Genomic DNA, 24,189 nt, shown 5'->3' with positions numbered 1-24,189 from the left:
CAGACGATCGTACGATGCATTTGTCCAAAATCATTTGAAAGTGACTGTGCAATGCATATATAGCGCGCATACAGGGTGTCCCAGCTAAGTGTATACAGATTTTTTAAAAATATATATAACACTTTTTCCAAGGTTAAATCAATCGCAATATAGCATATGCTAAAGGGCACTCCCTAGCAGGGCATTAGCAAAGTCCAAAGGCAATGTCTTAATTAACTTACATTAATTAACTTTTTAATTATAAAAGCTACAAAGTTGTCCCAATGAGAACATATGTTCCTTTCGGTCACCTGATATCGTAGCCGTCTGCAGAACAAAAATCCGTTCGATAGATCGCCCGCAAAAAATTCGTGAAGGAAAGCCATTTTTTTCTTTATTTTGTTCATTGCGCTTCTTAGAAGACGCGTCTTTCCTTCATCCCCAACGTGAGAGGGGGAAGGACCACAGTGCCGCCTCATGCGTCGAAGATGAGCTTTAACTTGCGGAAACAAAACAAAAACAAATGTATCGGGTGACTCTATCGGAACTGGCCTTATCTTGAGTTGCATGCTCTGTTTCCTTTTAATCTTTTTCCAGGACGCGAGAGGCGATAGTGTGCTCTTTCTCCCTCTCACATTGGGGATGAAGGAAAGACGCGTCTTCTAAGAAGCGCAATGAACAAAATAAAGAAAAAAATGACTTTCCTTCACGAATTTTTTGCGGGCGGTCTATCGAACGGAATTTTCTTCTGGAAACGGCTACGATATTAGGTGATCGAAAGGAACAGATGTTCTCATTGGGACAACTTTGTAGCTTTTATAATTAACAAGTTAATTAATGAAAGTTAATTAAGACATTGCCTTTGGACTTTGCTAATGCCCTGCTAGGGAGTGCCCTGTAGCATATGCTATATTGCAATTGATTTAACCTTGGAAAAAGTGTTATATATATTTTTTAAAAATCTGTATACACTTAGCTGGGACACCCTGTATACGAGAAAAAATGCGTGCGGGCACGCGAACTCAATGTGGATCATCAAGAGCCATTTGCGCTTAACTCAATCAAGCGAGGTATTCTAAGGTTTTCACCGTTGGTTGCCAGGTGTTCATTGACAAGATGCTAGTCACTTTTCTTTGTCGGTCTTGTGATTATGCATCTTAGTGTTGAAATGCCGTTCACCATGAATCTCTATTCTAATGCACTCTGTTCTAAAGTCATAACATGTACAAATAAACCGGGAAAGCTGTGCAGAGATGTCACCGCTGTGCCACGATTCTTTCCGTGTATAAGAAAAATTCATTCCGTAAGTGGAACCTTCACCAAGCAAGACTCACTCCCCCCTTTAAAAGCTCGGCACCCCCCCCCCCTAGAAGTGAATTTCTGGGGAAATCACTGACGGGTGTTAGTTCAATTTTGAGATACTTTGCCCATCACTACACGGTACCATCACTACATCGTCGCTGTCTGGCTTGACGTTGGTACTTTCTTGTCGACACGCTTTGCAAAGTCGTTGTGTGCGTCGTCGTGCACGTTATGGCTGCGAAGAGACCTCTGTCCACTTGGTCACCACAAGCGTACACTCATGGAAGTCCCCATGCAGCGCTTTGAGAAGCGGGCGATCAACCTCGGCGAAGATCCTCGGACCACGGTCCTAGGATCTGCCCAGGAAGCTGCCTGCCAGATGCAAGGACTTCGTCTTCTTGTGGAGTACTTGTGCTCCACCTGTCCGGTGAAGGATCTCTGAAAGTGCTCCCCCAACACGTCATCCCCTTATCCGTTCCCAATCTGCAATAGGGCAGTGTACCTTGGTCTACACTGGTGTAACCTTGGTGTACCTTGGGTACCTTGCGTCACTTGGTGTGCACTTCGTGTATTCCCTTGCGGCAGTATTCCATTCGCACTCTTGCTTCTGGTATTTGCTAATCCGTGTGCATCCCTTCAGCAAAGTCAACATAAGAACACTCATTTTCGACCAACATCGATTTTTTTTCATTAACTTTTCTAAGATGAGGGTTAGCGGCTGCAAGTTAAACCATTCAACGTACTTTTTTTTTGATTGCATGTTAGCGCCGCGAAGCAACTGTGGCTATGAGCGTCGTACAGACGTAGACACATGAAGAGTATGGGTGTAGTATGGGTCCTGGGCCGACTTCATGGGGGAACTGTGCCGACATTCGTCTGGAAAGTCTTCGGAAAACCTAGGGACAACCTCAGACAGCACAGCTGGTGAAAGGATTCGAACCCGTGTCATCTTCCAGTCTCGACGTGGGAAAGAGATCATCCTAACCACTACGCTACGTACTCTACCGTAGACACCGACCGTACTCTACCCTGGTCCCTACCGTTAGTGGATAACCATCCGGTTCGTATATGTACAAAATAGAGTGTCGTCGTGCTCTCTGTGTCTCTCTTTTCAGCAGTCTGCTGAGTCATCCTAGGTATTCCTCCTCTTCTCTCTCTCTCACTCGCTTGAAAATCGTTTCTGATCCCTGAGGAATATTTTGCTTCACATGCCATTCTTTCCCTTCGCCCTCGCGCTCTCCACAATCTTGCAATGACGTCTTTTCAGAATCTTCCCTCGAGCAGCCAATTGGAGCGACGACGCGCGTCTCTCCAGCTGTACTGGGCGGAAACAGACGACAAACCCCCTTGTAAAAGCCGCCGAACGCTGTTCGATAGTAATTCTTCAACATCGACGACTGGTGAGTTTCTTATCCTGTTTTAACTAGTACGGATCCTGGCTGCTTTTACGAAACAAGATCCCACAGCATATCCAATAAGTATGTAAAGAGATTGGAACATTTATTTTATTGAAAAACAAGCTTGCAGATTTAGTCCGTCCTTCGTCCAGGTGCGATGCATAGAACACTCGGTAGAGATATGTCTACTATTGTACATCAGAGAAAGTTTTTTTTTTTTCCTTTCTTTTTATTTTTACGTCGAGAGACAACTGAGATCACGAGCGACGCCACAGCGGTCCGTCTGTGGATTGCTTTTGCCCACCTGAGGGTTCTTTAACGTGCGATGAAAGCTCATCACACGGCACCCCGTATTTAACGTCCTTCGCGGAAGAGGGCGTGTCTAAGCAACTTGTACCTAGAGTCACTGTACCGGGGGAAGAGGACCGCAATCGCTCTGCGTCGTCTGCTCCGGCAGCCATATTTCTTCCAAGCCGCGGCGCATCGCGTGTTAGAATAGCCGCGTTACATCGCGTTGATTTTGCTGCTGGGCACCACAACTTTTGTGACTTCCTGTGGTGGGGTTCGGCTAATACTTTGAATGGAACAGGGCGCAAGCGTCACTACAGTATCGTTTGTTGTATTATGTAGCTAAGGGACGAATTATGTTGGCGTATCGTGTTCGCCGCTAAAAGGCATCGTCGAGCCTCGTTTGCGCTGCATAGAGCACTTCTTTTTTTTTTCTTTTTCCTTTTCAGTTCACTCGTTTTGTGGACATAAAACTATAGTGCTCGTGTGTGCTGCTTCAGATTGACATTAATAACCTCCACCAGTTTTAATTTTCATTTATTTTTTACCAACGGTTTTTGACGCGCATTTAAAGTGCTGTGGATTGTTCTTCCAATCCCCCTCACCAATGCAAGCAGTTGATCTTCCTTGAGGCGTTGACCGAGAGCTCCAGGTCATTGCATTCCGTCTCAGCCTTTGTTCTCTTCTTTTAAAACGGTGATCTCGTCCAAGGGACCGTCACATGGCTTGCCTGGAAGTGTGTCCTATGGATATTGCTCGATGCTCTGGTCACAGCAATTTGTGACGGTATTGTCTTCCTCTGCAAAGTTGATTCACTCACAATTACAGCTCAATATTTCGGAATAGTTTTCATTAGAGTACCTGATACGGTGCATATCTACATATGTTTCGACGCATTACCTTCCTCCCCTGCCCTTTGATCTTATACTAGGGTGTCATTAACTTCAGTGTGCAAGTCTTTTGGTGACCCCTCGGAGAACTCTGCACGCGAAAAACGGGGGATAGGAGCATTCCTCAGCCTCGTAGGTGTCCGGCGTGCAAAAATGCTTCGGACTGCCGTCCACTTCAGCTTCTTCCCATCGATTCTCAATGTCCTCGAAGTCGTCGCGTGTTAAGTGGTCCTGAGAGTGGCGTTTTGTGTTAGCACCACAGAACAGAGAACATAATGGGAAGATCCGACAAGAACTACTTTGATACGCCCGGCTGCTCTTCGCACAGTTTAACTGTTATCCAATACTGTGTGCAAAGGCTCGACAATGGAAACTAAACATGCCACGAAACTAACCTCGCTCAAGCGCGCATTGCTCGTGGGCACGAAGTTCTTCCGGCCGATTCTGTCCCGTCACTTTTTTCCCCGTCGGAATGCAGAAAAAGGCTTTGCCTGACTCTGTCTTGTTGCTGCACAACATCCGGGTATGGTTGTTTGTAGTTCCTCTGTTCTCTCGGATCCTTTTCACGTACAGAAAAACGCTAGAGCGGCACACGAACATACAGGCACATGCGTCCCAGCTATTACGTTCCCCGTAGACCCGGCGGGAGGTTCGAATTGGAACTTGGAAGCAAAGAGATCACCACGTGACGCGCCTCGGCGAATGAGCGACGCGGAGGCACGGGGAAAGCGAATGCGATGCTCTACCGCCAGGGTACAGTGACTATACTTGTACCCTGCCGCCAAGTTGCTGGTGTCCTCGGCCGGGTTCGAAACCGCGATCTCGGGATCAGAAGGCGAACACACTACCGGACTCAGCCACCGAGGTAAGTATCGTCAGAGAAAGAGATAACCTTCTCTGTTCCCTTTCTTTGATGCGCGCTAGTATAAATATTTCTACCAAGTGTTCAATGTATCGCATCTGACGAAGGGCGCACTTCGTCTGAAATCTTGCCTTTTCAGTAAGATAATTGTTTCAACATTTTATTATTTATTTTAATTTTTATTTTATTAAATTATTTATTTATTGATTTATTATTTATTTTATTTTATTAAACGCTTATTTTATTGACTTGCGAGTGCTAGACTTCTCCCATTTTCTGCCTCTTTCGCGCTGTATATCAGTCAAGTAAGCATGCTCTAGACGTGACGTTACGAATCCAGCTCCTTCAACTCTCTTCTTAACAGAAACATGGGCACATTTTTTTTGTTAAGGTTCACGAATCACAATATTGCTCGATTACACGAATCAACCATGCAAGTCGAAATACTAACTCAACCTCCCCGTGGTTCCGAGATGGTTCGGGAACTTTTTCCAACTGTATTGCTGCACGATGACAATCAGAATATCTCTTAGTGTTGTCGCCTTTGGCGGCGTCTTTCAGCTAGTAGATTTCCGTGTTTTCTTTTTTCTTTTAATCTGCAGGCACTTAGCTGGGACTGTATGCTTAGAGGATTGTAATTACGACAATATTATGTTAACGCATAATCCTAAACATCCTTCAGTCCTAATCCTAATCACACATCCTAATCCTAATCCTAAACAGATTTAGCCCAGTGAAGTTACTATTCAAGATGTTGTTCCAGAACGATTAGATATATTTCGAAAGCAATCCACAGACCGACCGCTGTGGCGTCGCTCATGATCTCAGTTGTCTCGCGACGTAAACACCCAATTATATATATATATATTTCGCTCACAGCCGTCGTATGCAGACTGTACTTCCTATCTACATATGCTGATGTGGACGATGCATATATTGGCTTTCTTCCTGTAGATAAGGAAATGTATAGACCTTCTTTCTAAACGAAAGAGGTGTAGAAGGCTAAGCATGCACGGAAGCCTTGAAGGACGTCTAATTTATTAGCGCATATACGGAAAAAATATAATACATAAATATACAGGGTGTCCTTTTTAGGCGATACAGATTTTTCATAAAAAACTATAAGGGCTGGACACATGCTGTTTTCACTTCTATCATCAAGGACCGGAGGACGTTCTTGGTCATATGTCGCTCAACCGTCAAATCACTAATTACCTAAAAATCGTTAATTAACGTTTTAATTATAGCAGCTACGAAGTTGTCCCAATGAGAACATCTGTTCTTTTTCGGGGACCTGATATCGTAGACGTTTTCAGAACAAAAATCCGTTCGGTAGATCGTCCGTGCAAAAAAATTCGTGAAGGAACACCATTTTTCTTCTTTATTTTGTTTATTGCGCATCTTCGGAGACCCGTCTTTCCTTCACCGACAATGGGAGAGGGGGAAAGAGCACACTGTCGTCTCTTGCGTCCTCGAAAAAGATCAACAGAAAATGCAGCCCAAGATAAGTGCAGTTCCGATAACGTCGCCCGATGCATGTGTTTTTGTTTTGTTTCCGACGCTTTGCTTCCTCATCTTCGACGCATGAGGCGGCACTGTGGCGGCATCTTCGACGGATAAGGCTCCTTCACCATCTCACATTCGGGGTGAAGGAAAGACGCGTCTCGGAAGGTGCGCAATGAAGAAAAAAAAGAAAAATAAAGGTGTTCCTTCACGAATTTTTTGCTACAGACCGATCTACCGAACGGATTTTTGTTCTGAAAACGACTACCATATCGGGTCACCGAAAGGAACAAATGTTCTCATTGGGACAACTTCGTAGCCTTTATAATTAACAGGTTAATTAACGATTTTTAGGTAATTAGTGATTTGACGGTTGAGCAACATATGGCCAAGAACGTCGCCGGCCCGGAGATGATAGAAGTGAAAACAGCATGTCTATATCCCTTATAGTTTTTTTTAATGAAAAATCTGTACTGCCTAAAAAAGACACCCCGTATATACGAAAGTTTCTTGAAAACCAGGGATTTGCTTACACCAGCTGAGTTCAAAAAGTACCGTATTTTGGTAATAATGAAATGAGAAAATCAAAACAAAACCAACCTTTACGGCGAATGTAGCAGCGCGAAAGTCAGAAATTGTTTGGAAACGTTTGAAATTTGTTATTGATAATGCAAAGTCATCTAAAGAAGGCCAAAGTATCACAATCGGTGGCGATGTCATCACAGACGATAATCTTGCAAATACATTTAATTATCATTTTATAAATGTTGGTCCATACTCAGGCTTTGGAGCATCACACAGATTTCAATTCCGTCTCGACATTTCTGTGTCCTACCGATGTCACAGAGGTGCAAAGCGCGTTAATGAATTTAAACTCCTCTAGAAGTATTGAGCCTTCCAATACCTAAATCCTACCGATTAAATATGCCAGCGAATATCTGCCGTATCCTTTAGCGCTGGTCTCTAACGTGTCGCTCTACTTTTTTGTCCAGTTAAGGACATTTCCTAAATCCGTGCGAGTGTCAAAAGTTGTCGTCCTCCACAAAGGTGGTGATCAAAAGAACCTCAAGAACTATAGGCCAATATCCATTCTTCCTATAAGAGCAAGCTATATTGGTCTTTTGTTCCTGTAGTTCATATTGGTCTATTTGAATTATCGTTTCTAGAACTATAGAAAATATCGATATTTTCTAAAGATATTCTAAAGATATTATATACATATTCTATAGATTTTCTAAAATATAGACATTTTCTAAAGTTCTAGACAGGATAATTGAAATTCGACTTCGTTATAAAACATAGACGGATTGTCGCCGAGCAGTTTGGATTCCAGAAGCTCAGGTCAACGGAACTTGCATTTTTCTATTCTATAAAAAAGAATCACATCTTTAAAAAAAACAAATTATTCAACAACATATGCTTACCTTAGGTGTTTTCTTTCTTACCTTTGTTTCTTCGGGACTTAAGTAAGGCCTTCGACTGCACCAATCACAACATAATTTTTGCAAAGTTGTTTGCATGCAGAATCCGAGGTGCAATACTATACCTCATTGCCCTTTATTCAGGCAGCAGAAAACAGTTTGTTCATTTATAGTCGGGAGTATCAACTGAACTGTCTGTACGTGCGGGTGTTCCACCGGGCAGCATTCTCGGCCCACTGCCGTTTATTTTATACATTAATGACATAACCAAAATTGACACAAATTATCTGTCCATTATATATGCAGACGACACGACTCTGAATCCAGCAATCACATTTGGACTCTCGGTGGGACCTCTTTCATTTTATACCCTTGCATGCTGTTTCATTGATTCACTGCTTTCTTTGTCGCACGCCACTTATTACCTTAATTCAGTTTCCTTTTTTTTCTAACGATCATTCGATTAGATACGTATCCGGTGTGGTGTAGTGGATAAGATACCTGGCTCTCACCCAGGAGGCCCGGGCTCGATTCCCGGCATCGGAAGTGCGGGTCCCATGGTGTAATGGTCAGCACTCTGGACTCTGAATCCAGCGATCCGAGTTCGACTCTCGGTGGGACCTCTTTCATTTTATACCCTTTCATGCTGTTTCATTGATTCACTGCTTTCTTTGTCACACGTCTCTTATTTCCTTAATTCTGTTTCCTTTTTTTCTAACGATCATTCGACTGGATACGTATCCGGTGTGGTCTAGTGGCTAGGATACCTGGCTTTCACCTAGGAGGCCCGGGTTCGGTTTCCGCCATCCGAAGTGCTGGTCCCATGGTGTAATGGTCAGCACTCTGAATTCAGCAATCACAGTTGGACTCTCGGTGGGACCTCTTTCATTTTATACCCTTGCATGCTGTTTCATTGATTCACTGCTTTCTTTGTCGCACGCCACTTATTACCTTAGTTCTGTTTCCTTTTTCTCTAACAATCATTCGTTTGGATACGTATCCGCTGTGGTCTAGTGGCTCGGATACCTGGCTTTCACCCAAAAGGCCCGGTTTCGATTCCCGGCATCGGAAGTGCGGGTCCCATGGTGTAATGGTCAGCACTCTGGACACGGAATCCAGCAATCAGAGTTGGACTCTCGGTGGGACCTCTTTCATTTTATACCCTTTCATGCTGTTTCATTAATTCACTGCTTCCTTTGTCGTACGCCTCTTATTTCCTTAATTCTGTTTCCTTTTTTTCTAACAATCATTCGATTGGATACGTATCCGGTGTGGTCTATAATGGCTAGGATACCTGGCTTTCACCCAGGAGGCCCGGGTTCGATTTCCGGCATCCGAAGTGCGAGTCCCATGGTGTAATGGTCAGCACTCTGGACTCTGAATCCAGCAATCAGAGTTGGACTCTCGGTGGGACCTCTTTCATTTTATACCCTTTCATGCTGTTTCATTAATTCACTGCTTCCTTTGTCATGCGCCTCTTATTTCCTTAATTCTGTTTCCTTTTTTTTTCTAACGATCATTCGATTGGATGCGTATCCGGTGTGGTCTAGTGGCTAGGATACCTGGCTTTCACCCAGGAGGCCCGGGTTGGATTCCTGGCACCGGAAGTGCGGGTCCCATGGTGTAATGGTCAGCAGTCTGGATTCTGAATCCAGCAATCCGAGTTCGACTCTCGGTGGGACCTCTTTCAGTCTATACCCTTGCATGCTGTTTCATTGATTCACTGCTTTCTTTGTCGCACGCCTCTTATTTCCTAAATTCTATTTCCTTATTTTCTAACGATCATTTGATTGGATACGTATCCGGTGTGGTCTAAATACTTTGCCAGTAAAGACGTGGTTAGCGGCTAAAGGGATATTTGTGCCCTGGTCTACTAACTGTAGATATTGTAACGAGGCTGAAACGATTGAACACGTGTTTATACATTGTACCGAGGCACAGTTTTTATGGGATGACTTAAGCAGGGCTGTTGACAAGCGAATCCGTCTCAATCCGCATACCATAAGATATTTGCCACTTGCTGACAAGCATGGACCCAGGTATGATGTATTGTGTGTGTTGGCAATGTTCAGCTTATGGAAAGTTCTAATAGCTGGTAGGAACGAAGAACATAGGAAGCCGCCAATGGTGTATTTAGCGGAGGAATTGCTGCAAACACAGCGGTTTGCTGAGCACGCAGGTGACGTGCCCGAGTGGCTGCAACTTTTCTGTTCTAAAGTGGCTCCGAGACGGGGTTCACTCTTTTAACTGTTTTAATACTGTTTGAGATGTATATACTGTGATCAATAAAGAATATCTGGACAAAAAAAAAAAAATAATCAGGTGTGGTCTTGTGGCTAGGATACCTGGCTTTCACCCAAGAGGCCCGGGTTCGATTCCCGGCATCGGAAGTGCGGGTCCCATGGTGTAATGGTCAGCACTCTGGATTCTGAATCCAGCAATCCGAGTTCGACTCTCGGTGGGACCTTTTTCATTTTATACCCTTGCATGCTGTTTCATTGATTCACTGCTTTCTTTGTCGCACGCCTCTTATTTCCTTAATTCTGTTTCCTTTTTTTCTAACGATCATTCGATTGGATGCGTATCCGGTGTGGTCTAGTGGCTAGGATACCTGGCTTTCACCCAGGAGGCCCGGGTTGGATTCCTGGCACCGGAAGTGCGGGTCCCATGGTGTAATGGTCAGCAGTCTGGATTCTGAATCCAGCAATCCGAGTTCGACTCTCGGTGGGACCTCTTTCAGTCTATACCCTTGCATGCTGTTTCATTGATTCACTGCTTTCTTTGTCGCACGCCTCTTATTTCCTAAATTCTATTTCCTTATTTTCTAACGATCATTTGATTGGATACGTATCCGGTGTGGTCTAAATACTTTGCCAGTAAAGACGTGGTTAGCGGCTAAAGGGATATTTGTGCCCTGGTCTACTAACTGTAGATATTGTAACGAGGCTGAAACGATTGAACACGTGTTTATACATTGTACCGAGGCACAGTTTTTATGGGATGACTTAAGCAGGGCTGTTGACAAGCGAATCCGTCTCAATCCGCATACCATAAGATATTTGCCACTTGCTGACAAGCATGGACCCAGGTATGATGTATTGTGTGTGTTGGCAATGTTCAGCTTATGGAAAGTTCTAATAGCTGGTAGGAACGAAGAACATAGGAAGCCGCCAATGGTGTATTTAGCGGAGGAATTGCTGCAAACACAGCGGTTTGCTGAGCACGCAGGTGACGTGCCCGAGTGGCTGCAACTTTTCTGTTCTAAAGTGGCTCCGAGACGGGGTTCACTCTTTTAACTGTTTTAATACTGTTTGAGATGTATATACTGTGATCAATAAAGAATATCTGGACAAAAAAAAAAAAAAATCAGGTGTGGTCTTGTGGCTAGGATACCTGGCTTTCACCCAAGAGGCCCGGGTTCGATTCCCGGCATCGGAAGTGCGGGTCCCATGGTGTAATGGTCAGCACTCTGGATTCTGAATCCAGCAATCCGAGTTCGACTCTCGGTGGGACCTTTTTCATTTTATACCCTTGCATGCTGTTTCATTGATTCACTGCTTTCTTTGTCGCACGCCTCTTATTTCCTTAATTCTGTTTCCTTTTTTTCTAACGATCATTCGATTGGATGCGTATCCGGTGTGGTCTAGTGGCTAGGATACCTGGCTTTCACCCAGGAGGCCCGGGTTCGATTCCCGGCATCGGAAGTGCGGGTCCCATGGTGTAATGGTCAGCACTCTGGACTCTGAATCCAGCAATCCGAGTTCGACTCTCGGTGGGACCTCTTTCATTTTATACCCTTGCATGCTGTTTCATTGATTCACTGCTTTCTTTGTCGCACGCCTCTTATTTCCTAAATTCTGTTTCCTTTTTTTTTCTAACGATCATTCGATTGGATGCGTATCCGGTGTGGTCTAGTGGCTAGGATACCTGGCTTTCACCCAGAAGGCCCGGGTTGGATTCCTGGGATCGGAAGTGCGGGTCCCATGGTGTAATGGTCAGCAGTCTGGATTCTGAATCCAGCAATCCGAGTTCGACTCTCGGTGGGACCTCTTTCAGTCTATACCCTTGCATGCTGTTTCATTGATTCACTGCTTTCTTTGTCGCACGCCTCTTATTTCCTAAATTCTGTTTCCTTTTTTTCTTCTAACGATCATTCGATTGTATGCGTATCCGGTGTGGTCTAGTGGCTAGGATACCTGGCTTTCACCCAGAAGGCCCGGGTTGGATTCCTGACATCGGAAGTGCGGGTCCCATGGTGTAATGGTCAGCAGTCTGGATTCTGAATCCAGCAATCCGAGTTCGACTCTCGGTGGGACCTCTTTCAGTCTATACCCTTGCATGCTGTTTCATTGATTCACTGCTTTCTTTGTCGCACGCCTCTTATTTCCTAAATTCTGTTTCCTTTTTTTTTCTAACGATCATTCGATTGGTTGCGTATCCGGTGTGGTCTAGTGGCTAGGATACCTGGCTTTCACCCAGGAGGCCCGGGTTGGATTCCTGACATCGGAAGTGCGGGTCCCATGGTGTAATGGTCAGCAGTCTGGATTCTGAATCCAGCAATCCGAGTTCGACTCTCGGTGGGACTTCTTTCATTTTATACCCTTGCATGCAGTTTCATTGATTCACTGCTTTCTTTGTCGCACGCCTCTTATTTCCTAAATTCCGTTTCCTTTTTTTTTCTAACGATCATTCGATTGGATGCGTATCCGGTGTGGTCTAGTGGCTAGGATACCTGGCTTTCACCCAGGAGGCCCGGGTTGGATTCCTGGCATCGGAAGTGCGGGTCCCATGGTGTAATGGTCAGCAGTCTGGATTCTGAATCCAGCAATCCGAGTTCGACTCTCGGTGGGACCTCTTTCAGTCTATACCCTTGCATGCTGTTTCATTGGTTCACTGCTTTCTTTGTCGCACGCCTCTTATTTCCTTAATTCTGTTTCCTTATTTTCTAACGATCATTTGATTGGCTACGTATCTGGTGTGGTCTTCTGGCTAGGATACCTGGCTTTCACACAAGAGGCCCGGGTTCGATTCCCGGCGTCGGAAGTGCGGGTCCCATGGTGTAATGGTCAGCACTCTGGATTCTGAATCCAGCAATCCGAGTTCGACTCTCGGTGGGACTTCTTTCATTTTATACCCTTGCATGCAGTTTCATTGATTCACTGCTTTCTTTGTCGCACGCCTCTTATTTCCTTAATTCTGTTTCCTTTTTTTTCTAACGATCATTCGATTGGATGCGTATCCGGTGTGGTCTAGTGGCTAGGATACCTGGCTTTCACCCAGGAAACCCGGGTTCGATTCCCGGCATCGGAAGTGCGGGTCCCATGGTGTAGGTCAGCACTCTGGACTCTGAATCCAGCAATCCGAGTTCAACTCACGGTGGGACCTCTTTCATTTGATACCCTTGCATGGTGTTTCATTGATTCACTGCTTTCTTTGTCGCACGCCTCTTATTTCCTTAATTCTGTTTCCTTTTTTTCTAACGATCATTCGATTGGATGCGTATCCGGTGTGGTCTAGTGGCTAGGATACCTGGCTTTCACCCAGGAGGCCCGGGTTCGATTCCCGGCATCGGAAGTGCGGGTCCCATGGTGTAATGGTCAGCACTCTGGACCCTGAATCCAGCAATCCGAGTTCGACTCGCGGTGGGACCTCTTTCATTTGATACCCTTGCATGCTGTTTCATTGATTCACTGCTCTCTTTGTCGCACCCCTCTTATTTCCTTAATTGTGTTTTCTTTTTTTCTAAAGATCATTTGATTTCAAACGTATCCGGTGTGGTCTAGTGGCTAGGATACCTGGCTTTCACCCAGGAGGCCCGGGTTCGATTCCCGGCATCGGAAGTGCGGGTCCCATGGTGTAGTGGTCAGCACTCTGGACTCTGAATCCAGCAATCCGAGTTCGACTCTCGGTGGGACCTCTTTCATTTTATACCCTTGCATGCTGTTTCATTGATTCACTGGTTTCTTTGTCGCACCCCTCTGATTTTCTTAATTGTGTTTTCTTTTTTTCTAACAATCATTTATCTCATAAGTATCCGGTGTGGTCTATTGGCTAGGATACCTGGCTTTCACCCAGGAGGCCCGGGTTCGTTTCCGGCATCGGAAGTGCGGGTCCCATGGTGTAATGGTCAGCACTCTGGACTCTGAATCCAGCAATGTGAGTTCGACTCTCGGTGGGACATCTTTCAGTCTATACCCTTGCATGCTGTTTCATTGATTCACTGCTTTCTTTGTCGCACGCCTCTTAATTCTGTTTCCTTTTTTTTCTAACGATCATTCGATTGGATGCGCATCCGGTGTGGTCTAGTGGCTAGGATACGTGGCTTTCACCCAGGAGGCCCGGGTTCGATTCCCGGCATCGGAAGTGCGGGGCCCATGGTGTAATGGTCAGCAGTCTGGACTCTGAAGTCAGCAATCTGAGTTCGACTCTCGGTGGGACCTCTTTCAGTCTATACCCTTGCATGTTGTTGCATTGATTCACTGCTTTCTTTGTCGCACGCTTCTTATTTCCTTAATTCTGTTTCCTTTTTTTCTAACGATCATTCGACTGGATGCGTATCCGGTGTGGTCTAGTGGCTAGGATACCTGGCTTTCACCCAGGAGGCCCGGGTTCGATTCCCGGCATCGGAAGTGCGGGTCCCATGGTGTAATGGTCAGCAGTCTGGACTCTGAATCCAGCAATCTGAGTTCGACTCTCGGTGGGACCTCTTTCATTTTATACTCTTGCATGCTGTTTCATTGATTCACTGCTTTCTTTGTCGCACGCCTCTTATTTCCTTAATTCAGTTTCCTTTTTTTCTAACGATCATTCGATTGGATGCATATCCGGTGTGGTCTAGTGGCTAGGATGCCTGGCTTTCACCCAGGAGGCCCGGGTTCGATTCCCGGCATCGGAAGTGCGGGTCCCATGGTGTAATGGTCAGCACTCTGGACTCTGAATCCAGCAATCCGAGTTCGACTCTCGGTGGGACCTCTTTCATTTTATACCCTTGCATGCTGTTTCATTGATTCACTGCTTTCTTTGTCGCACCCCTCTTATTTCCTTAATTGTGTTTTCTTTTTTTCTAACGATCATTTGATTTCAAACGTATCCGATGTGGTCTATGATTCTACTTCCGGCAGCGTTAGCGATCGGTCGCAGAAACGATGAGCTCCGTGGGAGCGGCGAATACGGCTAGGCCTAGCCGGGGGAATGCAGTACATACAGGAACAAAGGACGCGCAAGCAACGGATTACAGGTTGATTCTGCCTTCCATACCTGCTGGGAGAATTTCCCACAACACTATTTTCCTTCATGCTGATCCTGCCGGAAAACCGTACAACGTGCATCACTTCGGGGAAGCGTTACAAGGGAAAGTGAACAAGGAGAACGTTGCGAACTTTGGTGTGTTTCAATATAACCACGTGTGGACTCTCAGCTTCCACGACGGTGTGGCGAAGGAAAATTTCCTTGCGTTAAAGGAACTGAAGGTGAAAGGTAGGAGTTGCAAAATCATCGACCCGAACGTTAAACAGGTGGTCGTCAAGTTGCACTGGATGCAGAGAAATATCCCGGACGTCTCAGTTGTTAGGGCGTTATCAGCGTTCGGTGCAGTAAAGGATATCGTTCGCCAGAAATGGAAGTCGTCATTCTTCGAGGGCGTGGAATCTACTACAAGAGAAATAGTTTTTGAAGTCAAAGATAAAGTGTCTGTGGACGATATCCCGCACCTGATGTTCATCGACGGTTTTCAGGTTCTGTTGGACGTACAAGGTCGTGCTCCGCTTTGCCTACGTTGCAAGATGGCGGGCCACATCAGGAAGTCCTGCAATACGCCCTGGTGTAAAAAATGTAAGAGATTCGGGCACGACGAAGAGGAGTGTGTATCGACGTATGCGTCACGTGTAAAGCGGACGGACGAGCCAGCCAGGGAGATGTTCGCCGACCGCACAGATGACGTCACAATGGTGGAAGCCTGCGAGAACGAAAGGGAAGGAACAAAGCAGGCCTTTCACAATGCTGATCGCCCAGAGGAGTCGACCGTTGGGAAAGGAGATGTGCGCGGCCAGGACGCCCCCAAAGACTATGACCCGGCAGCAAGAAGGAAAGAGAGAAGTTCCTCAGTTGATGGCAGCGATGACGAACTTCTTAAACAGGATATGCGAATGACTACTTCTGCAGCAAAGAGACTCAGACAGACAGACCCAACAGGTTTTCCTCCATTAACGCCGCAGGAAACTGCGGGTTCCTGCCTCAACGACATCAATTTTGGAACTCTTTAATGTGACTTGGCATGCACTCAGCTGATCGTCCGCTATGGCAATGGAGATAAGTATGAACCACTCTTGGCTTTTATTAATTGACGCGGCCGTTCCATGAGAGGCACATCAATCACTGTAGGGACGATAAATGTGAGGGGACTCAACTCAAGAAAGAAACAGTATCAACTTAAACGTTATCTTCAAGACCACGACGATATTGATGTGCTAGCAGTTCAGGAAACTAAGATCTGCTCTGAAGAAAAGACGACGGAATTGATATCGTATGTGTTTGCATCTGACTTCGATGTTGTCGTTAGCCACGCGGTTGGGTGTTCGGCCGGAACTTTGCTGTGTTTAAGAAAGAGACAAAACATGCTTCCGCTGCAGTACTCAACTGATGATCAAGGTCGAATAGCGAAATTAGACGCCCTTGTAGACAACGAGATATGGCGCTTTATCGGTGTGTATGCGCCCAACGACATGTTAGAAAGGGTCGCTTTTTTCCACTCCGTGGGTGACATAGCCAAGGAAATGGACAACACAGTTCTGCTGGGCGACTTCAACTGTACGTTAAGCGATAACGATCGGAATAGAATCAAAAACACTGCCGACAAGAGCGAAGTAGCCTTGCAAGCTTTAATAACAAATTGCAGCATGACGGATGCATTTGAGTGCATGAAAGGAACGCCTCCCGTATTTACACACTTTCAAGGGGATTCCCACGCCAGATTAGATAGAGTATACATATCAACACTGTGCAAGAAGAAGGTCACGAGATACGGTGTGAGGCCTGCATATTTTAGTGACCACTGTTTAGTAAAGGCGACCCCCGGTCAAGACAGAAAGACGGCCAGAAGCGATGGATGGTCGTTGTGGAAGATGAATGTGAGGATACTTGATGATGAGAGCTTCGTTGGATTGGTAAAGGATGAGATTGCAGGACTCATAACAACTGACAGAACGTGGAGCTCAGCGTGGGATCTCTTTAAACAACGTGTACGTTTTATAGCAATCGAGAGGAGCAGTGTGCTGGCATACCGTGAAAAATGGCGAGAGGAAGAACTAAAGAAGAACCTGAGCGTTATTATCAAGGCTGAGTCCAAAAACCCAGGATCGTTAAGTAAAGAAATGGAGGACACAAAATATGAGCTGGAACTAATCAATCAAACGAGATATGAGGGGGCAAGAATACGGTCCAGATCCAGACAATATTTACCGGACGAGTTGCCCAGTAAGAGACACGTCCGACATGAGCTGGAACATGTTCGGGTGAAAGCTATAGAAGATATTGAACAGGAGGGGGCAATAATTAGTGATGAAGGAATGATACAAAAATGTTTCTACGAGTACTTCGAAAATTTGATTGGGAAACCAAGGAAACCGCAACCGAACGTCGCTGAGATAACGCAGTGGGCGGATGTGGCCAAGTTGACAGAGGAGGAAAAAAGAACATTGGGTGCTCCGCTTGAGCTAGCTGAGATAAAGCATGCGATACAATCACTCGGGAAAAACAAGACGCCTGGTCCTGATGGCTTAGTGGGGGAGTTCTATCAGATGTTTGCTGACTTCATCGCTCCCGTTTTGTTAGAAGTGTACAAGGAGTCAGAAAGACAAGGCACCTTCCCTGCATCTTTTCGGCGTTCTCACACAGTTTTCATCCCTAAGAAGATACCCGCGGGGATTGTCCCTCAAGTGACGGATTTTAGACCAATCACCCTATGCAACCTGGATTACAAGCTATTTGCGAAAGTACTCGCGGCTCGTCTACAGAAGGTGATTCCGATCCTGATAGGTCAGCATCAAACGTGCGCAATCAGAGGCAGGAGCATTCAGACCAACGTGCATGTGTTGCGAACAGTCGTCGACGTGTGTGCCCAAGAAGGAGATCAGGCGGCAGTGCTTCAAGCAGACCTCTCGAAAGCTTTTGATAAGGTTTGCCACGACTTCTTATTTTCCATATTGAACTTGATGAACCTGGGCCAAGAGTTTATAGATCGTGTGCGTTTGTGTTATAGAGACGCGTCAACGAAGCTTGTTCTCAACAAAACCTGTTCAGAAAGCATTATTCTCCGTTCATCAGTGAGGCAGGGATGTCCGTTGTCGCCTCTCTTGTTCAATCTTTATATAGAACCACTGTGTAGAAGGATTATTAGCAACCCCAGCATAGAAGGGTTTCATCTCGGCACCTGCGAGGTGAAAGTGTTGGGCTATGCAGATGACCTAACTTTTGTTGTTTCCGAGAAAAAAAGTGTTGTTGGTGTCATAAACGAGATTGAACAATACTGCAAGTTATCGGGTGCTAGCCTCAACAGGAACAAATCTGTCGGAATGTGGGTAGGTCAATGGGGACAACCCCCGAAGTATTTCAAGGCGTCAAGTGGCAGTGCGTACCAGGGAACTACTTAGGTGTCCCACTACAGGGGGGCAGAAGCATCAGTGGCACATGGACGAAAACTTTGTGGGAAAGTGAGAACGCATGCCAACATATGGAAAGCACGGGAGCTTTCCATCTTCCAAAGAGCAGAAGTATGCAACACGTTCTTGGTCGCCAGGGTTGTATACTGGTTGCAAGTGCTACACTGCATGCGAAGCAATATACAACATTTTCATCGTGTGTTCGCTACGCTTATCTGGAAGTCGAGCTTCGAGGCAATGCGAAGAGATAATCTCTTCAGATCGGTCCGTAAAGGGGGCGTAGGCCTCCTACATTTGTTTGTGATGAAACTAAGTATGAGACTGTTCTTTTTTCGAAAATGCAATCATCCGGTGATTAGAACCATGCTACAGAACATTGGTCATGTCTATCTTCCTGATATTGTGGTGTCGAGTGTAGGTCGAATGTTTACTGTGTCCCCCTTCTATGTGGAAGTAATCCAGAGCATGCGATTTTTACTGGCAAGGTTTTCACGTGAATACATCTTCAATGTGTCCAAATCTAGGCTGAAGGCTGATCTTGTAGACGCGCTTTTTCCAGTGCCACTTTACCGAGATATTCCGGAAGACTCAACAGGATCTGATATCCTGTGCAGACTCAAAAAAATGCCCATCAAAGCCAGAATCAAAACATTTTTCTTCAAGCTGCACACAAATACTTTGCCAGTAAAGACGTGGTTAGCGGCTAAAGGGATATTTGTGGCCTGGTCTACTAACTGTAGATATTGTAACGAGGCTGAAACGATTGAACACGTGTTTATATATTGTACCGAGGCGCAGTTTTTTATGGGATGACTTAAGCAGGGCTGTTGACAAGCGAATCCGTCTCAATCCGCATACCATAAGGTATTTGCACTTGCTGACAAGCATGGACCCAGGTATGATGTATTGTGTGTGTTGGCAATGTTCAGCTCATGGAAAGTTCTAATAGCTGGTAGGAACGAAGAACATAGGAAGCCGCCAATGGTGGTATTTAGCGGAGGAAATTGCTGCAAACACAGCGGTTTGCTGAGCACGCAGGTGACGTGCCCGAGTGGCTGCAACTTTTCTGTTCAAAGTGGCTCCGAGACGGGGTTCACTCTTTAACTGTTTAAATACTGTTTGAGATGTATATACTGTGATCAATAAAGATATCGGAAAAAAAAACTTGGCTCGTTGGTCTAGGGGTATGATTCTCGCTTTGGGTGTGAGAGGTCCCGGGTTCACATCCCGAACGAACCCTCAATTTTGTGTTGGGTTGTCTGATGTGCTTCCTAAAGTGTCAGTTCCACCCCCGTGACGGCTACGTGTTTTCTCTGTGAGTAACAATGACTTTCTGTAATAGTTCGAGAATATGTTCAAACGTCGGCTCGTTAGTCTAGGGGTATGATTCTCGCTTAGGGTGCGAGAGGTCCCAGGTTCAAATCCCGAACGACCCCTCAATTTTGTGTTGGGTTGTCTGATGTGCTTCCTAAAGCGTCAGTTCCACCACGTGACGGCTACATGTTTTCTCTCTGAATAACGATGACTTTGTGTAATAGTTCGACAATGCGATCGATCGCCGGCTCGTTGGTCTAGGGGTATGATTCTCGCTTCATTCCAGTTCCTGGCACCGAGGTGAACGGACGCGGAATGAGCTCCCTGCGAGCGGCTCAACGGCTCCGAGCCGGGATGAAGTAAGGCCTAGTGCTCCCCAGACAGAGTACAAGACCATCTTGCTACCATTACGTCAGGTAACTTATTGCCTAACACGGTCGTCATGCATGCGGATCCCTCCGCTAAACCGCACAAAATGCTCGACTTTGATGTCCCACTGAGAGACGTTGTTGATAGACGAGAGATTTGTGCATTGTGCATATGGGCTTACCGCTATAACCACGTGTGGACCATAACGTTCAGGAGCGAGACAGAGAAGGAGAAGCTGCTGAAGCAAAAGGAGATGCTTGTGAAAGACAAACGGTGCATCGTAATCGACCCAAACGCAAAAGAAATAACTCTGAAGCTTCACTGGGTCTCAGCGATCTTAGCTGATGACGTAATCCGCAACGCTATGACAGAGTATGGTGACGTCGTGGATACGGCAAGAGAGACGGGGAAGTGTGCGGAATTTGCTGGCATAGAAACGACGACTCGGATAGTCAAGCTGCGGCTACGCGAAGGATCCACCGTCGACCAAATTCCATACATGATCCATATCAGGGGCGACCCGTTACTTGTTTCGGTGCCGGGTAAGCCGCCATTGTGCCTGCGGTGCAAACAGGTAGGACACATACGCAATCAGTGTACGGCGACATGGTGCAAGAAATGTAAATCTTTTGGCCATGACCCAGACGACTGTGTGCAAACCCAAGCAGCACAATGTACTGGAAGTCGAGTGCATTAGGGGTGGACGGTACGTGTCTTATCAATGTTCTCTAGTTTCATGAATCTGTTCAAGGCGTTTCATCTACCCGTCCACCCTATTGCACTCGACTTTCAGTGCATTTTGCTGCTTGGGAACCTACACCAGCAAGACTCGGTGGCAAGGTAGCGATACGATTACAGAAAATCTAATGGACCAGGAAGAAGCGGATAAAACTGAAGATAGTACCCAGGAAAACAAGGACATTGAAAAGGTGCCATCCCAAGAAGAGGGCACGAGCAAGAAGCAAACACAGATACCAAATGAGGAATGTGATAACAAAGACACAGAAGATAGCGACGCAGATATGGCCGAAGTAGAGGAAAGTTCAATGAAAAGGAAAAGAGAGTCAGAGAGCCATGCCACCACTGTAAAGGACTATCTAAGAGAGCAGAGAAAGGACGCAAGGTTTGAAAGTAGTGGGAAGAAAGGGGATGCCCCGATGCCGGTGGTCCCGCTGGAGGAAGCTGGTGCATCACAGCTGAACGACCTTCACTTAACGGTCACCCAGTAACCAGCGGTCGCTTTCCAAACTCGATCCATGTCAAGAAAAAAAACAAGAGTGGCAACTTTGAACACGTTCAGTCTGATTCGGCAAAACAGAAAGCACTGGCTCATGGAAATGATAACGGAACACAAACTAGACATTATCTGCCTCCAGGAAACGAAGATCTCTACCGCGGAACAAGAGAAGGACCTTGTTAATTTCTTTAAACGTAACTACTACTGCTACCACTCCGCAGGCACTGGTCACAGTGCGGGGACAGCGATATTTGTGAAGAAGGACGGTATCGTCACCGTCGTCGACACTATCCTTGACCAAGCCGGCCGCTTTACCTGTGTCGACCTGCTCATTGCCAACCAGTTAGCGCGAGTAGTTTGTGTCTACGCGCCAAATATAAGGGACGACAGGAAAATCTTCTTCACTGAGCTGAGAGCTTTCGTGGACACACCGGCAAAAGTTGTATTCTGTGGCGACTTCAATATGGTAACCAGCAAGTATGACTGCAGCTACCCCTTCAGGAGGGACGCTAGTGTGGCGGAATTCAAGAAGCTGGTGACAGATTTCAGTTTGGTCAACGTTGCTGCGGTAGGAACGGAACCCAGTCAGCGGTACACTCACTGGCAAGGTGCGTCCCATGCAAGACTCGACAGAATTTATTTCTTCCGCTGACTGGGACAAGACGGCCTGCAACTACACCGTCACGCCGGTACCTTTCTCGGACCACGTACTCGTCAGCGTCGACATCGATCTCAGCGCTCAGGCCACAAGTTGCATCAGCAAGGCAAGGTCTTATTCGTGGAAGCTCAACGAAAGCATCCTGGAAGACTTTCTGTCAGAAAGTGGAAAACATGATCACAGAATACAAGAGCGGAAACAGTATCAGCGCCGTTACGTGGGAGATCTTCAAGACAAACTTCAAGAACAAAGCAATATCCTACAGTCAGTCAAGAAGCTTCAAGGAGAGGGAACAGGCCGGTCACTTACCAAAGTCCTCCGTGTGTTAGTCGCAGAGGAAGACCACACGCCCGGACGGTATGCGCAGGAAATTGGAGAAGTGAAAAGCAGCTTCTTGAAATTTTTGAAAAACGATAGAGGGGTGCAGCAATTCGGAGCCGGCGAAACACGGTGTCGCGTGAGGAAACGCCCAGCAAAGTATTCCTCCTACGGGAAAGAGAAAGGGGATCGTACAACGCCATTACATGTTTGAACAGTCCAGACGGCACTGCGACATCGCAAGAGGAAATCGAAGGACTGTTCTACGAGAAGTTCCGCGGTCTGTTCTCGTCATCAACTGGGACAAACGTTACCGATGCTACAAGCGGCCTCGATTTGCCGACTGTAAAGACAGAAGTAGCAGAAGCAGCGAACTGCGAAATAACAACGGGGGAGATAGAGAGAGTTATCCGAAAGCTGGGAAGAAACAAAGCTCCGGGCCCGGACGGAATTTGATCAGCATTCTATAAAAGGTTCGCTTCCTTGCTCTCCCCAATCTTGAAGTTGGTATTCGACGACATCGCTGCGAGAAAGCTGCTTCCGCCATCAATGCGTCAATTCTTCATCGTCCTTATCCCTAAAAAGAACCCCAAGAACAGCGAAGCTCCAACAGTTAAAGGGACCGAAAAGTGAAAAATAACCCCCATATTTTTGCCCACTGTCGTGCACAACATCGTTGTTTGATAAGACACAGAAAGCATTACTTCTCAATTCGGCATATTTTTTACGTATAAATATTTTGAAGATTGCCGGAACATGGACGGTGCTGCCAGCGAACGGCGAAAAAGAGCAACTTGGGTTTCAGGTCCAGGGCTCCCAGGGATTGGTCATCCCTTACCACGTGAGAGTTAATTTTGTAGAGAACAGAGCTGACGCACATTATCTTACAGCTAAACACTATTTTAAAAATGACGCTCACTTCCATAGCTTTTACGTTAATAAAGCATTCAGCTACTTCGCCGCTACGAGCTACGATCCGCCGCGCCATCTGCAATGCCGTCTGTGTTATCGCGTTTATTGTTTACGTCGTGGGCGGTCGTGTTGGTCGCGCGAAGAGAAGTGAATGACATGTTCGTGGTTGTTGTGTCAGTTATTCGAGAGACCTACATATGCCCGGTGTAGTTTTGGTGTTCGGGGATGCAAAAATCATGTTCGTTCACCATCGGCGGCAGGCGTTTCTACCACAAGATTCAACAGGAGAGTGCGCGAAAACGAATGTGGTTCAAAACACTCGGTTATTAGATGTAGCAGTCGTGTGGTATGTGCTGCGCTCATTTTGCTGCCGATGACTACGAAGATGCCGTAGAAGGCGAATTGCCGTAGAAGGCGAATTGCGAAGACGTCCGAAGCACACTGATGCTCAGTACCCAGTGATTTTGCTTCACCGAGGTGACGAGTTCAACACAACGTCTTAGGTATGTGCAGGCGTCACACATGTATAAATTATAATAGAGCGACGACGTATTGCATTTAACTTATGTTATCCTACTTGTCCCGTACTCAACGTTGTCAACATCAACAAATTTAATTTTAGGGGCCTTCCAGTGTTGAAGTGGCGCAAAACTGCTTCGTATGTGCGATCCAGGCACTCATGTTGACATGACAGAAATAGCTGAAAGCAGGTATGGAAAGTCCACAGATGGAAGCACCAGATTTGTTACGTGTTGCAGACTTTGTGACATTTTTTTGAGTCTTTGGACCGGTGCAGAACATTAGTATGACGTCAACAAGAGGAGAAGTAACCGATGAAAACTACTAGCTTGTTTGAAGGGTACGAGAATACTTCCTGTTGAGATCGAGTTATGACTTTATGACTAAGGAACGCTAATTAATTTTCTAGAGATGCATCCTCTACACTTGAATACCCAGTGCAACAGCAAACGTTCATTGTCTTTGAAGCCACAACTGCTGGAATTGTTCAATGTGTGTCAGAGCTGCAGTGAGCCATGCAAGGTTACCACATCATATTGGTCCTAAATTTGCAGAGTTCCCCTAT

At 46.1% G+C, this 24,189-nt stretch overlaps 23 non-coding genes across 23 annotated transcripts; all 23 read left to right on the top strand.

Moving 5' to 3' along the window:
- The first annotated feature begins 8,116 nt into the window (after positions 1 to 8,116).
- On the top strand, positions 8,117 to 8,188 carry Trnae-cuc (transfer RNA glutamic acid (anticodon CUC)). Its single transcript has one exon. It is a non-coding gene; the product is annotated as a tRNA-Glu (tRNA).
- Positions 8,189 to 8,193: 5 nt separating this feature from the next.
- On the top strand, positions 8,194 to 8,265 carry Trnaq-cug (transfer RNA glutamine (anticodon CUG)). The gene has a single exon. It is a non-coding gene; the product is annotated as a tRNA-Gln (tRNA).
- Positions 8,266 to 9,177: 912 nt separating this feature from the next.
- On the top strand, positions 9,178 to 9,249 carry Trnae-uuc (transfer RNA glutamic acid (anticodon UUC)). The gene has a single exon. It is a non-coding gene; the product is annotated as a tRNA-Glu (tRNA).
- A 5-nt stretch (positions 9,250 to 9,254) lies between these two features.
- On the top strand, positions 9,255 to 9,326 carry Trnaq-cug (transfer RNA glutamine (anticodon CUG)). The gene has a single exon. It is a non-coding gene; the product is annotated as a tRNA-Gln (tRNA).
- A 711-nt stretch (positions 9,327 to 10,037) lies between these two features.
- On the top strand, positions 10,038 to 10,109 carry Trnaq-cug (transfer RNA glutamine (anticodon CUG)). The gene has a single exon. It is a non-coding gene; the product is annotated as a tRNA-Gln (tRNA).
- A 117-nt stretch (positions 10,110 to 10,226) lies between these two features.
- On the top strand, positions 10,227 to 10,298 carry Trnae-uuc (transfer RNA glutamic acid (anticodon UUC)). Its single transcript has one exon. It is a non-coding gene; the product is annotated as a tRNA-Glu (tRNA).
- Positions 10,299 to 10,303: 5 nt separating this feature from the next.
- On the top strand, positions 10,304 to 10,375 carry Trnaq-cug (transfer RNA glutamine (anticodon CUG)). The gene has a single exon. It is a non-coding gene; the product is annotated as a tRNA-Gln (tRNA).
- Positions 10,376 to 11,085: 710 nt separating this feature from the next.
- On the top strand, positions 11,086 to 11,157 carry Trnaq-cug (transfer RNA glutamine (anticodon CUG)). Its single transcript has one exon. It is a non-coding gene; the product is annotated as a tRNA-Gln (tRNA).
- Positions 11,158 to 11,274: 117 nt separating this feature from the next.
- Trnae-uuc (transfer RNA glutamic acid (anticodon UUC)) lies at positions 11,275 to 11,346 on the top strand. The gene has a single exon. It is a non-coding gene; the product is annotated as a tRNA-Glu (tRNA).
- A 5-nt stretch (positions 11,347 to 11,351) lies between these two features.
- Trnaq-cug (transfer RNA glutamine (anticodon CUG)) lies at positions 11,352 to 11,423 on the top strand. The gene has a single exon. It is a non-coding gene; the product is annotated as a tRNA-Gln (tRNA).
- Positions 11,424 to 11,619: 196 nt separating this feature from the next.
- Trnaq-cug (transfer RNA glutamine (anticodon CUG)) lies at positions 11,620 to 11,691 on the top strand. The gene has a single exon. It is a non-coding gene; the product is annotated as a tRNA-Gln (tRNA).
- Positions 11,692 to 11,888: 197 nt separating this feature from the next.
- Positions 11,889 to 11,960, top strand: Trnaq-cug (transfer RNA glutamine (anticodon CUG)). Its single transcript has one exon. It is a non-coding gene; the product is annotated as a tRNA-Gln (tRNA).
- A 387-nt stretch (positions 11,961 to 12,347) lies between these two features.
- Positions 12,348 to 12,419, top strand: Trnae-uuc (transfer RNA glutamic acid (anticodon UUC)). The gene has a single exon. It is a non-coding gene; the product is annotated as a tRNA-Glu (tRNA).
- Positions 12,420 to 12,424: 5 nt separating this feature from the next.
- Trnaq-cug (transfer RNA glutamine (anticodon CUG)) lies at positions 12,425 to 12,496 on the top strand. The gene has a single exon. It is a non-coding gene; the product is annotated as a tRNA-Gln (tRNA).
- Positions 12,497 to 12,690: 194 nt separating this feature from the next.
- Positions 12,691 to 12,762, top strand: Trnaq-cug (transfer RNA glutamine (anticodon CUG)). Its single transcript has one exon. It is a non-coding gene; the product is annotated as a tRNA-Gln (tRNA).
- A 118-nt stretch (positions 12,763 to 12,880) lies between these two features.
- Trnae-uuc (transfer RNA glutamic acid (anticodon UUC)) lies at positions 12,881 to 12,952 on the top strand. The gene has a single exon. It is a non-coding gene; the product is annotated as a tRNA-Glu (tRNA).
- Positions 12,953 to 13,144: 192 nt separating this feature from the next.
- Positions 13,145 to 13,216, top strand: Trnae-uuc (transfer RNA glutamic acid (anticodon UUC)). Its single transcript has one exon. It is a non-coding gene; the product is annotated as a tRNA-Glu (tRNA).
- A 194-nt stretch (positions 13,217 to 13,410) lies between these two features.
- Positions 13,411 to 13,482, top strand: Trnae-uuc (transfer RNA glutamic acid (anticodon UUC)). Its single transcript has one exon. It is a non-coding gene; the product is annotated as a tRNA-Glu (tRNA).
- Positions 13,483 to 13,487: 5 nt separating this feature from the next.
- Trnaq-cug (transfer RNA glutamine (anticodon CUG)) lies at positions 13,488 to 13,559 on the top strand. The gene has a single exon. It is a non-coding gene; the product is annotated as a tRNA-Gln (tRNA).
- Positions 13,560 to 13,933: 374 nt separating this feature from the next.
- Positions 13,934 to 14,005, top strand: Trnae-uuc (transfer RNA glutamic acid (anticodon UUC)). Its single transcript has one exon. It is a non-coding gene; the product is annotated as a tRNA-Glu (tRNA).
- A 194-nt stretch (positions 14,006 to 14,199) lies between these two features.
- On the top strand, positions 14,200 to 14,271 carry Trnae-uuc (transfer RNA glutamic acid (anticodon UUC)). Its single transcript has one exon. It is a non-coding gene; the product is annotated as a tRNA-Glu (tRNA).
- A 194-nt stretch (positions 14,272 to 14,465) lies between these two features.
- Trnae-uuc (transfer RNA glutamic acid (anticodon UUC)) lies at positions 14,466 to 14,537 on the top strand. Its single transcript has one exon. It is a non-coding gene; the product is annotated as a tRNA-Glu (tRNA).
- Positions 14,538 to 14,542: 5 nt separating this feature from the next.
- On the top strand, positions 14,543 to 14,614 carry Trnaq-cug (transfer RNA glutamine (anticodon CUG)). Its single transcript has one exon. It is a non-coding gene; the product is annotated as a tRNA-Gln (tRNA).
- The last annotated feature ends 9,575 nt before the right edge of the window (positions 14,615 to 24,189 follow it).

Source organism: Ornithodoros turicata, chromosome 1, assembly GCF_037126465.1.
Source record: "Ornithodoros turicata isolate Travis chromosome 1, ASM3712646v1, whole genome shotgun sequence".
NCBI lineage: Eukaryota > Metazoa > Arthropoda > Arachnida > Ixodida > Argasidae > Ornithodoros > Ornithodoros turicata.
The sequence above is the reverse complement of the archived record's forward strand: the minus strand, read 5'-3'. Positions and strand labels throughout refer to the sequence as shown.